This window comes from Delphinus delphis, chromosome X (genome assembly GCF_949987515.2).
Source record: "Delphinus delphis chromosome X, mDelDel1.2, whole genome shotgun sequence".
Taxonomy (NCBI): Eukaryota; Metazoa; Chordata; class Mammalia; order Artiodactyla; family Delphinidae; genus Delphinus; species Delphinus delphis.
The window spans coordinates 57,155,514-57,170,796 of record NC_082704.1 but is presented as its reverse complement, the minus strand read 5'-3'; positions in this window follow the sequence as shown (position 1 = coordinate 57,170,796).

The following is a 15,283-nucleotide window of genomic DNA, read 5'->3' as shown; positions in this document are numbered from 1 at the left end:
TATGCTAAATGAAAGAAGCCAGACACAAAGGACCACATATTGCATGATTCTATTTATTTATTTATTTTTAATTTTTGGCTGTGTGTGGACTTTTCTCTAGTTGTGGTGAGAGGGGGCTACTCTTCATTGCACTGTGTGGGCTTCTCATTGTGGTGGCTTCTCTTGTTGTGAAGCACGGGCTCTAGGAGTGCAGGCTTCAGAAGTTGCAGCATGCAGGCCCTAGAGCACGCAGGCTTCAGTAGTTGTGGCATGCAGGCTCAGTAGTTGTGGCTCATGGGCTCTAGAGCACGGGCTCAGTAGTTGTGGTGCATGGGCTTAGCTGCTCCGCAGCATGTGGGATCTTCCCAGACCAGGGATCGAACCAGTGTCCCTTGCATTGGCAGGCAGATTCTTAACCACTGCACCACCAGGGAAGTCCCCTATGATTACATTTATATAAATGTCCAAAATAGGCAAGTTCATAAAGATAGAAAGTAGATTAGTAGTTTCCAGGGGCTGGGAGGACGGGAAAATGAGGAGTGACTACTAATGGGTAGTGGGTTTCTTTTGGGGGAGATGAAAATGTGCTGGAATTATATAGTGGTGTCAGTGATAAAATCTTGTATATATACTAAATTCTACACTTCAAAAGGGTGAATTTTATAGTATGTGAATTATATATCAATAAAAATAAATAGATATCATGAATATAATCCTGTATCTATTAGAGTAATGAATTCATAGTTAAAAACATTCCAACAAAGAAAATTTAGGTCCAGATAGCTCAATAGGTGAGTTCTAACACATATTTAGTTAATAACTAATACCAGTTCTACACAAGCTCTTCCAGAAAATAAAAGGAGGAAACACTTTCCAAGTTATTTTTAATTCCAATATTAACCTGATACCAAAACAGAGAGAAATAACAAGAAAATAAAAATACAGTATACTTCAAGAACATAGAAGCAAATATCTTCTCCAAAATATGAGCAGAGTCCACAAGTAAATTAAAAAAATAAAAGGCATTATGGCCAAAAGATATTTCTCATGAGAATGAAAGATTAGTCCAATATTGGAAACACAATCAGTGTACTTCAACAAATTAAGAGACTGAAGAAGAAAAAATCACATTGTTTCAATGACGCAGAAAAAGCATTTGACAAAATCTGACATCCATTCATGATAAAAACTCTCAGAAAATTAAGAACAGAAAGAAACTTCCTCAACCTGAATAAGGACATCTATGAAAAACATACAGCTAACTCCATACTCAATGATAAAATACCAAATGCTTTCCCCCTAAGATCATGACCAAGATCATCAGCATTATTTATAATAGCCAATACATGGAGCCAACCTAAGTGCCCATCAATGGACAAATGGATAAAGATGTAAGATACACACACACAAACACACACACACACACACACACACACACACACACACAACGGAATGCTACTCAGCCATAAAGATGAAATCTTGCCATTTGTGACAACATGGATGAAACTTGAGGGTATTATGCTAAGTGAAATAAGTCACATGGGGAAAGACAAAGACCATATGATTTCACTTGTATGTGGAATATAAAAAAACAAATCAACAGAAAACAAAAACAAAATAAATGAACAAATGAAGCCAAACAAAAACAAACATGTTGATACTGAGAACAGAGTAGTGGTTACCAGAGCGAAAGGGGTGGGGAGGAGGGTGAAATGCGTAAAGGTGGTCAACCAGATGGTTATGGATGGAAACTAAAATGTTGTGTGTGTGAGCACACTGCAGTGTATACAGAAGTAGAAATATAATGTTGTACGCTTGAAACTTATATAATGTTATAAACCAATGTTACCTTAAATTAAAAAAAAAAAAAGTCAGGGAGAAGAAAGGTAAGAATGTCCATTCTCACCACTGCTGTTTGACATTACACTGGCACTTCCAGCCAATGAAATATGAGATGAAAAATAACTAAAAGGCATATAGATTGGAAAGGAAAAATTAAAACTCTTTATTCATAGAAAACGAGTATCTCCTCAGAAAAACCAAAAATATATATTAAAAATCTACTAGAACTAGTAAGTGAGTTTATCAAGGTAACAGGTTACAAGACCAATATGAAAAAAATCATTTTTATGTCTAAATACTAGCAACAAAGAATTGGAAATTAATATTAAATAAACTACCATTTATAATAGCATAAAAGAATGTGGAACACTTAGATATAAACCTAACAAAATATTTTCAGACTTTATGTGATGAAACTACAAAGCACTGATGAAAGAAATCAAAGAAAACCTCTGTAAATGGAGAGATGGACTGCATTTGGATTCAAAGTCTCAATATTATTAACATAATTTTCTCCAATATACTCTATTGATTCAATGCAATTCAAATGAGAATCCCAGCACGATTTTTATAGAAATTTGTAAGCTGATACTACAATTGATATAGAAAGGCAAAAGACCTAGAATAACCAAAACAACTCAAAAACAAGAGTTAAAAAATGTGCAGTGTCAGACTTCAAGACTTATTATAAAAATACAGTAATCTAGAGAGTGTATTATCAGATATAGATCAATGGAACACATATAGACTCAGAAATAGAACCATACATGCATAGTCAACTGTTTACAAAGTTGGAAAAGCAATTCAGTGGAGAAAGAGTAGACTTTTCAACAACAGGTGGTGTAAAAATTGGGTATCCATGTGGAAGAAAATGACCTTTGATCCACTCCCTATAGCATATACAAAGAGTAACTCAATATGGATCATAAACATGAATGTAATACCTAAAACTATAAAATTCCTAGAAGAAAGAATGTAAAAAAGAAGAAAAATTTTGTGACATTTTTAAGGCAAATGTTTCTTAGATTTAACACTAAAAGCATTATCCATAAAAGAAAAAATTGGACTTCATCAAAATTTAAAATGTCTGCTCTTGTAAGATATGATTAAGAGAATGAAGAGACAAGCCACAGGGTAGGAGAAAATGTTTGCAAATCATATATCTGACAAAGGATTTGTATCCAGAATACATAAGGAACTCTCAAAACCCAATAATAAAAAGAAAAATAACTTTTTAAAAGTGCAAATTGTTTGAACAGAGAACTCACCAAAAAGATATACTGATGAAGAAAAAGCATATGAGAAAATGCTAAACACAATTAGTCATTAGGGAAATCCACATGAAAACCACAATATGATGCCACTGAGCACCTATTAGGGATTGAATGTTTCTTTTCTCCCAAAATTCATATTTTGAAACCATAACACCAATGTGATGGTATTAGGAAATGGGGCCTTTGGGAAATAATTGGGTCATGAGGGTGGAGCCCTCATAAATGGGATTAGTGCCCTTATAAAAGGGACTCAAGAGAGCTCTCTTGTCCTTTTTCTGCCGTGTGAGGATGTAATGAGAAGACAGCCATCTAAGAACCAGGAGGTGGGCCCTCGCCAGACACCGGATCTGCCAGCACCTTAGTTTTGGACTTCCCAGCCTCAAGAAATGTGAAAAATAAATGCTCTTTGTTTAAGCCTCTCAATCTATGGTATTTTGTTGTAGCAGCCCAAATGGACTAAGACAATACCTAATAGTATGACTAAAAAAACAAACAAGAAAAACCTGACAATACCAAAAGCTAAAGAGAACACACAGCAACTGGAACAGTCTTTGATTGCTAAGTGGAATGCAAAATTTTACAGCCACTTAGGAAAACAGTTTCCTGTAAAGTTAAACATGTAATTATCAAATAACCTAGCACCTTACTCCTAGATTTATCCAAGGAAATTAAAATATATTTTCACATAATAACTTGCATGTGAATGATTATAGCAGCTTTAATCCTAATCTCCAAAAACTGGAAACCACCAAAATGCCTTTCAACTGGAAAATGGATAAATAAACTGTGGTATATTGAAAGGAATATTAGTCAGAAATAAAAATGAAGGAACCACTGGTACCTGCAACACATGAATGAAGTGTAAATACATTATTTTAAGTGAAAAATCATACCCTCAAAAAGCTTCATACTCTCTTATACCTTTTGTGTGACAACTTGGTAAAGGCAAACTGTAGGGGCAGAAAACAGATTAGTGGTTGCCAGGGGCTGGAGGTGAAAGGAAGGGCTTTGTTCAAAGAGGCAGATGTTTTGGTGGGTGATGGAAAAGTTATGTATTTTTGATTATATGTCTTTATGTGTTTATCAAAACATAGAACTATACCCTAAAATAGTGTTTTATTGTATAAAAAGTATCCTTCAATAAACCTGACTTTTAAAAAGGGCATCAAACAGACCAAAATAAAGGAAATACACACACACACACAAAATGTGAACAATAGTAAAGGGTAATGTAAAGAGAGTTGAGGAGTGTGTAAGGAAGTACAAAGAGTGGATTTTGCAAAAGGGCATTTTGAGGCCCAAGGAAAGTATTTAAAGGGCAGGAAACCTTGTGACCAAACTAGCCTTGTTACCTTGGTTATGGGTGTGGGTGTTTATGTGCTAATTATACAAGAATACCTCAAATCCTTTTAGCAATAGCCTGTTCTGTCACCTGATTTTTCCCTCCCACTAACATACTGAGTCACTGTCCTTCCAGAGTATTTGTGCAGTGCAAGCAACACATTCCCTACAATAGTGCACAGCATCCTAAAATGGGAGGCCCAGAGGGATAGCTCTGATATGCTACACCCTAGCATCAACTGTTCCACCTAAAAAATTTTTGTTGGATATACCCAGAAAGGAGCACATTCAAATTTAGATATTTTACATTTTATATATGTTTCTTTAAATGAGGCCACAGTAGAGCATAAATTGCTTTATTAAATGGCAAAGAAATTGCTTACCTTTTAACATATTTTACAAAAGGAATAAAAATCATTATTTGAATGATCTTAATTTCCTTTAGAAAGTGTTTGAAATATGTATAGTTAAGAATGTATGTTTGGGAAAGACAATATCGTTAAAATGTAACATTCATATTCAATATCAGAGAAATAAATATGCTGTACATACAGATTTAATAAACACCGATATTGCAAATATTTTCTTAAAGTAAAAGCTAACGCTACTTCTTGCACACTGCCTTTTGTAGTTTCTTATGACCATTTAAGCCTGTGCACATTCTCACATTATCACAAATTCAAGACGGAAGTATTTCAGAGAAAGAAGCAACACTTTAATCTTCTTTGAAAAGAAAAGATAGCTATAATACCAGTCTTCTCAGTAACTAACATCTCTTTCAAACAGGTGGCTACATGCCATTGCTAATTATCCCATTGCTTAATCTTAATTGTACCTCTTTTTAGAAGGTAGATTAGTAGTGAAAGAATTGTATTATTTATTAATACTTTGTTTACATATATAATTTATTTACTCTGCCTATGCCCCAAAACAATTTGAGGAGCCACATTGTTTAAACTCACTGGAGCAAAGAAATAGGAATTAAATAAGTGACTCAAATTAATAGAAATTAAATTATCCATAGATGTCATCCATCCTCTTTGCTTGCAAAACATAAAATCTGTAATAACAAGCTGATTGCCTCCACAATACCTCATCTCCTTCAATCTCCCTTCCCAACCCCCTCCTGCTTCTGCCTTCCCACTTCCTTCTCTCCCTATTCCATGTTCAGGCTTCCTGAGCCCCTTTGCACTCTCTCCATGCCCTTCTATCGTGCTTCTTCCCTCAAGAACTCACCCTTTCTCTCTCCTTTGCATTCTCTCCTTACTCCCTCATTCCCTTCTCATCAGGCCCAGTCCCCTAACCTTTTGCCACCTTCTCACTCATTCCTTATGTCTGCCCTGATCTCCTGCCCTCCCTCCCTTCTCCTCTTAGGCCCTCATCTGATTTGGGGAACACTCATTTACTACCTCCCTATTACTACTTTGATTACCAACTCTTAGCTGCCACTATGCCTTCTAAACACTCCCACCTGCCTTTCAGTGTATCTTTTTATTATCTGCAACTAAACTTATTCCAAAGTGGCCATCCCACTGGGCGTGTTAGACTCCAGTTACTCGCCTCTCATGGCATATGGTCTATCATGCTTTCCTCTGAGTTCCCATTCTGACATAAACAGTGGTGATCATATATTCTGATTGCTATTCTTCTTACAACAGAATATAATGTAAACATGGATGCTAGAACATCTGAGTATCTTTAATAAAATGGGTAAAGAATTATTTAGAACATATTGTATGTTACATAATCCAATTTCCAATTTTATTAAGGTGGTAGAAATAATATTCCCTTGCTGACCAACAAGCAGGTTTTTAATACAAGGAATTTGAAAAAAATGTATCACATCTCCTGAAAAGACTTGATTTCAATACAGAAGTGATACATGTAATATCAAGTTGCATATGGAAACCTTCCAATTCTACTCATGTTCTATGATAGTGATTTATATTGCCTGGATAAGGTAGCATTGTGGGACTTCCCTGGTGGCACAGTGGTTAAGAATCTGCCTGCCAATGCAGGGGACACGGGTTTGAGCCCTGGTCCGGGAAGATCCCACATGCCACGGAGCGACTAGACCCGTGCGCCACAACTACTGAGCCTGCGTGCCTAGAGCCCGTGCTCCGGAACAAGAGAAGCCACCACAATGAGAAGCCCGCGCACCACAACGAAGAGTAGCCACCGCTCACCGCAACTAGAGAAAGCCCGCACGTAGCAACAGACCCAATGCAGCCAAAATTAAATAAATAAATAAATTTTTTTTAAAAGATAGCATTGTGAAGTCTAAATACATTTCTCCTTTAGTCATTGGGGTGGAGAACTGGTAGTAGGTAAGCTTTGAAAAAGAGATGATCAATAATTTATGCAAAAGGAGAAAGAACTTTGGGCACAGAAGATTTTTCAGGCAGAGAAAAGTACTCTGTATGGTATTATAATGATGGATACATGTTATTATACATTTTTCCAAACCTATAGAATATAAAGCACTAAGATTGAACTCTACAGTAAACTATGGGCTGTGGGTGATTATGATGTATCAGTGTAGGTTTATCCATGGTTAAAAAAAAAAAAAAAGTACCGTTCTGGTGAGTGATGTTGATAATGGAGAAGGCTATGCATGTGTGGCAGCAGGGGATATATGGGAATCCGTACCTCCCTCTCAATATTGCTATAAACCTAAAAGTGTTCTTAAAATTTTTTCTTAATAAAAGAAACTACAACTTAGGGCCATACTCTCTTCAAATTCCTGAAAATGTAGTGACTATCATAAAATCTCTATTAAATCACTTGTCTTGCAATACTGAGCTCCAGTTACCTGAAAGAGTCAGTATAGTACATGTAGTCAGAAAAATTTTCATCCCGACATCAGCAAGGAAAGAGGGGTCATCAGACTATTAGGCCTTCATAATGGCCCACCCATGGCTACCATCTGCTACTGGCAGAGGGCATTCTTAATCCATTTACCCACCCATAGTATGCTTTTCTTCCTAGCATACTGAATCTCTCTCCTACTACAGAGATTTCAGGCAGTTGCTACTTTGGTAAACTCTATATGAATGACTAGACAGAAGAGTGGAGTCTTTAGAATTTATTCAGTACTTGCATCTATGTTAGCTCTTCAATTAAGGATACTTTTCAGTCTTAATTGTGTTACTCTGATATGGCTATCCATCTACTCAGGCCTGAATTAATGTAACCCATTTGTTTCATCTGAATTATAGAAAGAGAACAATGCACTATTGATCTCAACTTGATTAGAACCAGCACTAAAACCTTTATCAGAAGCACAGGGCTGTGCTTAGATTAGATCACCTCCACCTAGCATAGAAGCTAATATACTTGCAATTTTAAAGCAAATTACTTTCACTTTTCTACTTATACTTCTAACAATAATCTGCATTTTGATTTACATGCCTAAAGGATAAATTAGAATTGATCAATTATATATGGTAAGTCCCATTTACCTGAATAAAGATCCTGATTTAGAAATATTCATTCATTATGATAAATAATCCTATCTTGTTTTCAGAGATAAAAATCAAGCTGCCCGAAAATATTTAATGAACCTGACCTTATAACCATTATAGAAATGAACTGTGTATCATCCCTGACATATGTTCTGGCAGGTCTTCTTTTTCAATCATTGGAAGAACTTGTTTATAGCTAAAATATTTATGGTTGTTCCCTGCTTTAGTCTGTCCTAGAACTAAGTGAATAAAATAAGTAAGGATAATTTATAGAAAACAAAATACAAGTAAAATATCACAATATAAAACTTGTTTTACATTGCCAGTACTTCTCCCCATCGAGCCTGAGTTGTCAGTATTATGGTCAAATACAAGGCTGCAAGGAGGCTGGCTTGACCCCAAAGGAAAAATCAGAGAGTGACAATTTCTTCAACTCCCTTCTAGTGTAGAATGCCATTTTTCTAAAACAGATTTTTTCAGGGGGCAAGGGGGAGGTAGGAACTCCTAGTCTAAAGAAGGCATAGACTTTTGTCCCCAAGGGCTGGGAGTCTTTAAAGCCAGAAAAGCTCACTCTGTGTATAGTATGTCAAGAAAAGGCCGTAACCACTGTGTTGCCAGAAGTATTTGGCTACAAACTTTTGTCAGCACAACGAATCCATTTGGAAACCCCCGCATTGTAGCATCTGGTCCAGGATGAGCTACTCTTTCTGCAAAACCTTCAGTAGAAGATATCTCTGCCAAACCCCACCCTCCATTCCTTTACTTTCACTTCCTGCCCATTTCTTCAGATAATACCTTATTGCTACAGAAGATTCCTTTACTATTTGTTCCTTCCAGACCTATCTCTATCAGACCTAATCTCTGTTTAACCTACTACTTTTGGTTATTCATTTACATTCTCCTCTTTCTTGATCCAGCCTAGGACCAACTCTACAGGGAAGATCCTAGCCCTCATCCTGGGTACAAGATGGTCTCACCCACAGTTATTCTGTGCAGAAATAGAAATTAGCTGCCAGAAACCTTGTTTTGGACACATAATTTACGAGATATTCCTTTCACAATGTCCTAAGTGTGCATAAGTAGAGGAATCCTCAACAGTTCCATCTTGATTCTGCTTTATGTTTAGTATTAAGGTATCTTCATAGCATTGTTATGAAGCTCAAGTAAAATAATACATGTGTAAGAGCTCTGCAAATAAAATATTAGAGAAATACAATAAATTATGCCATTTAATTATTTAATTTTCTGTTTCAATGGATCTTTTTTCCAGCTGACTTTCGTAGTCATTTGCAGTATCTTATTTTGTAATTACAGATTTAATAATATGTAGTGTAATATGAAATCTGCAATATGTATTTTTTATCTTGGTGTAGTTAAAGTCACAAATCTATTCTCTAATCTAACACTATCAGGAGAGATAAAAGTTGCCCTTGGTAGAGAGCATATTACCTCTTCAAAATATTATTCACCAATTTCTGTATTAATTCATTCTTCTATTAATCCAACAATATTTTCTAAGCATCTACAGGCACTCTACTAGGTAGTGGTGATAGAGAAATGAACAAAACATGGTAGCTTATGTTGATAAACAGTCTAGAAAATGTAATGTGATATCCTGGATGGAAACCCAGAACAACAAAAAAAAACATTAAATAAAAACTTAGGAAATCTGAATAAATTATGGACTTTAGTTAGTAATTATGTATCAATATCAGTTGTGACAAATGTACCTATTAATGTAAAATGTTAACAATAGAGGAAATTGGTGTGGGATATATGGAAACTCTCTGTACTATCTTCACAACTTTTCTGTAAATCTAAAACAGTTTTAGAGTAAAAAGTTTATTACAAATGAAATGGTCTAGTGGGAGAAGAATACTGGAGAATGGATAAATAAAAGTATATCTGTGTGATAAATTTTATAATTATAGGTATAATGTGATTTAGGAGTACGGGAAAGGCGACAGTACTCAGTGTTGTGGCAATTGGGGACAGCCTCAGTGACAGAGATCTTTGGAGAGTTTCCAAGAGATTAGTCTTTAAGGGAAAATGGAGATTTGCTTGCATCTGTCCTGAAGATGGAAGGAGGGAGAGCAGGGAAAGGGGAAGATTAGTGGAGATATTCTAGGCAAAAGGAAACAGCATATACAAAAGTCTTAAAGCATGAGAAAGCCTGTTGCTTTGGGGGGACTGAATATAATTTCTTTGTGTTGGAACAGAAGGTGAGTTTGTGTTTATGTGTATGTGTGTTTTGGCATGCATGATACATAATGTTTCTGAAAAGTATGGATTTACAATGCAGTCACTTCTGTTCGTGTCCATTGTATTCACTCTGGCAATTTGACCATTTTCTCTTGGTAGATCACTTGTTCTACCTTTTCCTGTTATTTCATCTACATATGATTATCCAAGTAGTTAAATGATGGAAATTAGCAATATTTAGCACTCAACTGAGATATATTATTTCCTCAACGATGAATGGTCATTTCCCAGAATAGAACTAATGCAAGGTGGGTTTGACCGACTTTTGAAAGATTCCAGACAACTGGGGATTGCAGATTTCATCAGGGAACAATATACTATAAATATTTATGCCAGAGTGCTCACACCAAACACTCAACAGGATGATCCATTTCAGATTGTGTCTGAAAGATTATAAAATATGTTTGGGCCTCACTATATTTCATTTTAGCTTCTCTCTCGATGTATCTTTCAAGTTCTCTCATAACTTTATGACCTTTCCTCAGTCTTCTATGATGACTCCTCTTTCTCTGAGCACCTCTAAAATATAGACATTTTTTTCCCTTTTATTTCTCTCTCTCTCTCTCTCTCTCACTCTCTCTCTCTCATACTCTCTCTCTCATATCCAATCCATCATCTACTCCTATAGCTTCAACCAGCCCATTATACCATTATACACTGATAACTCCTAAATCAATGTCTTCAGTCAGACCCTCTCCCTGACTCTGAGTGTAATCTTTGAACACCTGCTAAACACCTTTACATGAAATCCCTCAGTCATTTCAAATTCAATGTGTAACCAACCAAATTCATTATTTCTCCCCATCATCTTCCACACAGCCATTTATGTTAGAAACATTGTAATTATCTTTCACTTCTCTGCCTTCCTCATTTCCCACATGCAGTTGACAAGTTCAGTCAGTTCTCCACAAATGAAACCATCCTATCTCCTTTTCTGAAAACATTCACCAGATCTTCAATATGCCTAAAATAAAATCCAAACTCCTTTCAATGGCCTATTAGGCTCTGTGTATCTCTCCAGCCTAATTTTACTACTAAATTCCAGTCACACTGACGCTTTTCCCACCTTCTTCCCCATGCCTCAGATTTTGCTTAGCTAATTCCTACTCATCCATGGGTGCCCAATGTAACTGCTCCCTTCCTTTCCTTAGGAAAGCTTTTTCTGGCTCCACCCCTTCCACTAGATTAGAATCTCCTGCCAAACACTTTCAAGCCACTCTATTTTACTTTTGTATCACTTATTAATAATAATTTTACTAATATCTATTGAAAACTTACTATGGGACAGGTGATTTTTATATCTCTATTTAATAGATGAGGAGGATTTGAAAGGTTAAATAACTTGTCCTAGGTCACACAACTAACTGAGAGAACCTAGATTCAATTCCCAGCTGTTTCAGAGCCAGTGCTCTGAACTACCATATTGTACTGCATCAACTTCACTGGGACAAGAACTATATTTGTCTTGTTCGATGTTGTATCTTCAACAGCCAAGTTAGTTTCTGACACATATAAGGGGCTCAATAAATCTTTGTGAAAAAATTAAATGCATGTATAAATGAATTTCTTAGATCTGTCCTCTCCTCTCCATTCCTCCTTTTACTGGTCCCCACAATAATTTTTCATCTGGACTATTTCAAGAGCCTCCAAATAGTCTCCTTAACTTGCTTTCTGGACCTAAACTGGGAGTCTAACTTGTGAAGCCTCTGAGACTCCTCTTTTTTATCTCTCTGGCTTTTCACATGCGCCTTTCCCCTGAAGATATGGTAGGAGATCAAGATATGTCCCAACCTTCAGAAGTTTACAGTCTAATGTGGGAGACAGACTCATATGTCAGAAATATTGATAGAAAGCAGATTGTATGTTGTCATTATGGAAAAGGAAAAGATTTATTCTTACAAGATGAGAAAATAAAAGAAGGCTTTTTAGAATTTAAGATTTAAGTTGGACTTTGAAGGAAGGGTAAGATGATCTTCCTAACATATATATCTGATCACATCATCTCCTGGCTTAAAAAGCCTTCACCGACTTCCCATCACATTCAGAATTAAATCTAAACTCAGTAACATATAAGACCCTCTATGAACTGGTACCTGTATACCTCTCCAGCCTCATCTTCTGACAATTCTCCATTTACTTCTTGTATTTCCTTAACTATGTCATGTTGCTTAAGTTTATGTGTCTTGGTATAAGCCATTTCTGTACTTCTCCTTTCTCCTCCTTACCTACTCAAATGACTCCTAAATTTCTGTTGTAGCCTACTTCAAGGAACCCTTCCTCTCTGAAGCCTTCTTAACTCAACATATCATGCCAAATTCCTCTCCTTTTTGTTCTGATAACATCACATACCTTTCCCTCAGAGCACTTATAGTCTGTATACATACAAGTATTGTGATATCATTTTATTATTATCTGAGTCTTCCACTAAAATGTAAACTATAAGATGATAAGGCCATATCTGCTTTTTCTCACCACTGCATATTTCCATCATCCAGCACAGCACCTAGCACATAGTAAATGCTCAATAAACAATTTTTGGATGAATAAATATTGATCCTTTGTGTCACTTCTTTACTTTGTACATATCTCTCTTATTGCACTTACCTGTGTACATGACTATTCTACTATCTTGAAAGCAGAGCGGTTTTGATGAAATTACATACATGATATAGATGGAAGTGCCAAGAAAAGGCTTTATACATTTGCATGTTTTTTTCTATAAGTGAGGAAAATTGGGCCCAGATTAAAAGATTTTCCCAAAGTCACACAGCTAGTAAATATTACAAATTGGCTTCCAAATAAACCTTGTAACATAATAAATGTATTCAGAAACAGTGGCATCTATTCACTAACAATTTTTTTAATAGCTACTTCTCTATATAGACTTTCTGTCATCAACAAGTAGCAGTGTGATGTATCTTCTGACAGACTTGGATTTAAATTATGGCTTGTACCACATGTTGGCTATGTGATATTGGGAAATTTACTTAAGTTCTCTTAACTTCCAATTCCTCAATTTTTATGTTTATGTAACTGAAGCTATCTTGTAGAGTAGTTGTGAGAATTATAAAAGATAATATATGGAAATGCCCACTAGCAATTGGAAGGAGGGGGAGGTGGGGATGGAAGGTGCCATAGTAATGGTTAATTTTTGCAAATGTATGCCCATTCTGTTACTAATTTATATTGATCACACTAGGCCAAAATTTATATAATTGTGTTGTCTGTTTTTCTGTAGTTATACAAACACCCTCAATTTCAAAATTCTAAATTCACTGACTCTACAACTTATTCCATAGTCATGTTATCTGGGCTGATTTGCTTTCCTGTTTTCTTGATTTGCTAAGTAATGATTATAAATTAATTATGTTGCATTTTCTATTGTTTTAAAGCTCCGTTCAGCAATAAATGACTATTGTTGCCCTATTTCAGCTCACTGAAATAACGATACATGTTTGTAGCGGAGAAAAAAACCCTCCAATTACTCAGCCACCACTGTTTGTTGCCACTTGTTAGTATGCTGTGTATTATTTGACTTGCTGCCATTTCAAATGCTAATTTTAGAGGCTATTTTTCCTTATTACACATTTTTGGTACAATACCACACCAGTAACTATAGACAGCTTAGAATCTCTGTTATCTTTTCTCCTTTTTTAATAAGCTTGTTTTCACAAGGATAGTTTAGAATTGCTATTTGTCTTCAAACAATGCCTTTCTTATCAGGAATCAGTATACTATACATTGCATTAATTAGCATTATTGCAGTTAATGTTCACACACACATACACCAACAAATAATTTGAGAATTTAGGCAGTTTCTCAACAAATTTTACATTTGTAAATGTTTAACACCAACATTCTTTCCAGTTTTCAAGCAAAACTCACATTTTGCTTAAAATATTCAGGTACTATAATTGAGGTCAAACAGGTCATCTTTTTGTTTAAATCATGTGGATAATTGCTCCAATTTTTCACTTCACTTTGAGTGAAACAACTAATTGAGTGAAACTTCCACTGAAAATTTCAGTGAAAAAAAAATAGTCACAAACCAGTGTTGAGTATCTTTAAGCCCAAACAAGTTGCTAATTGCCTGAAATTACCAGTTGTTTGGTTATCCAGCCTTAGTGCATTTAGATATAGCCGTGGTGAAATTGGAATAAAGAAAAATAAGCATCCCTTCAGCATGCCTACCACAGTGCTCAATCATATATATTCAGTGAGTTAGAACATTAAAAATTCTTACTTTTCTTCAATTGCTCATTTTATCTCTTGAAATAAGTTTATGTTATGAGAATTTATGTCAGTACAGAATAAAAAATGAGTTGAGGGGCAGCTTAGTAGCTCACTTTATTTTAGCAATTACCACAAATATCTACTTTGGACTTGGAGAAAAATTCTAGAGAAAGAAAACTAAGTAAAACTAGAATAATCTGATAAACCAGAAATGTGATGATTAAATAGAAATATTTTCACATATATCATGTTTATGTTGTTAGAACACAGCCTAGGATAAACAAATTACAAGTGCGTAGACACATTAAGAACTGAAAAAAAAAAAGGTCATTGTTAAATATTTACAAATGTAAAAGAGCTCGGGAAATCTTAAAGTCTATGAAACTGTTTAACAACACCCCTGAGGGCAAATGCTATCAAAATTATAATGAGAAACAAAATAGATGTTTAGGAATCCAATTTTCTCCTTTGAACTGTTGATGCCAACGCAAATGAATCTTATTTCACAGACTTCTATTATTTAAAAGGCTTTCCAAAAATCTACTAATAGATTCACTTTGCCATATGGCCAATCTGCAATAAAGTCATTTCATAAAGTTAGCTGTTTGCTCTATTCAAAGAAATCTCAAAAGGGAAAAATTTTAAATCTATCTTTACTATTAAAGAAGTCTACTTTTTCCTTACTGTAGAGTGAGAAGTGTTATTACATAAAAACAAACTTCTGATTACCCCACTATAATTAAAGCTTATCTCCTCTGGTCTGACTTGAGTGGATATGTTGAACAGTTGCCTGACCCACCCCTTCCACTCCTCATATGATATCTTTCCAACTATTTGAAGACGTGGTTAAGCTAACCCTTCAGTTCTCTTGGGCTTATTTTACAGAGA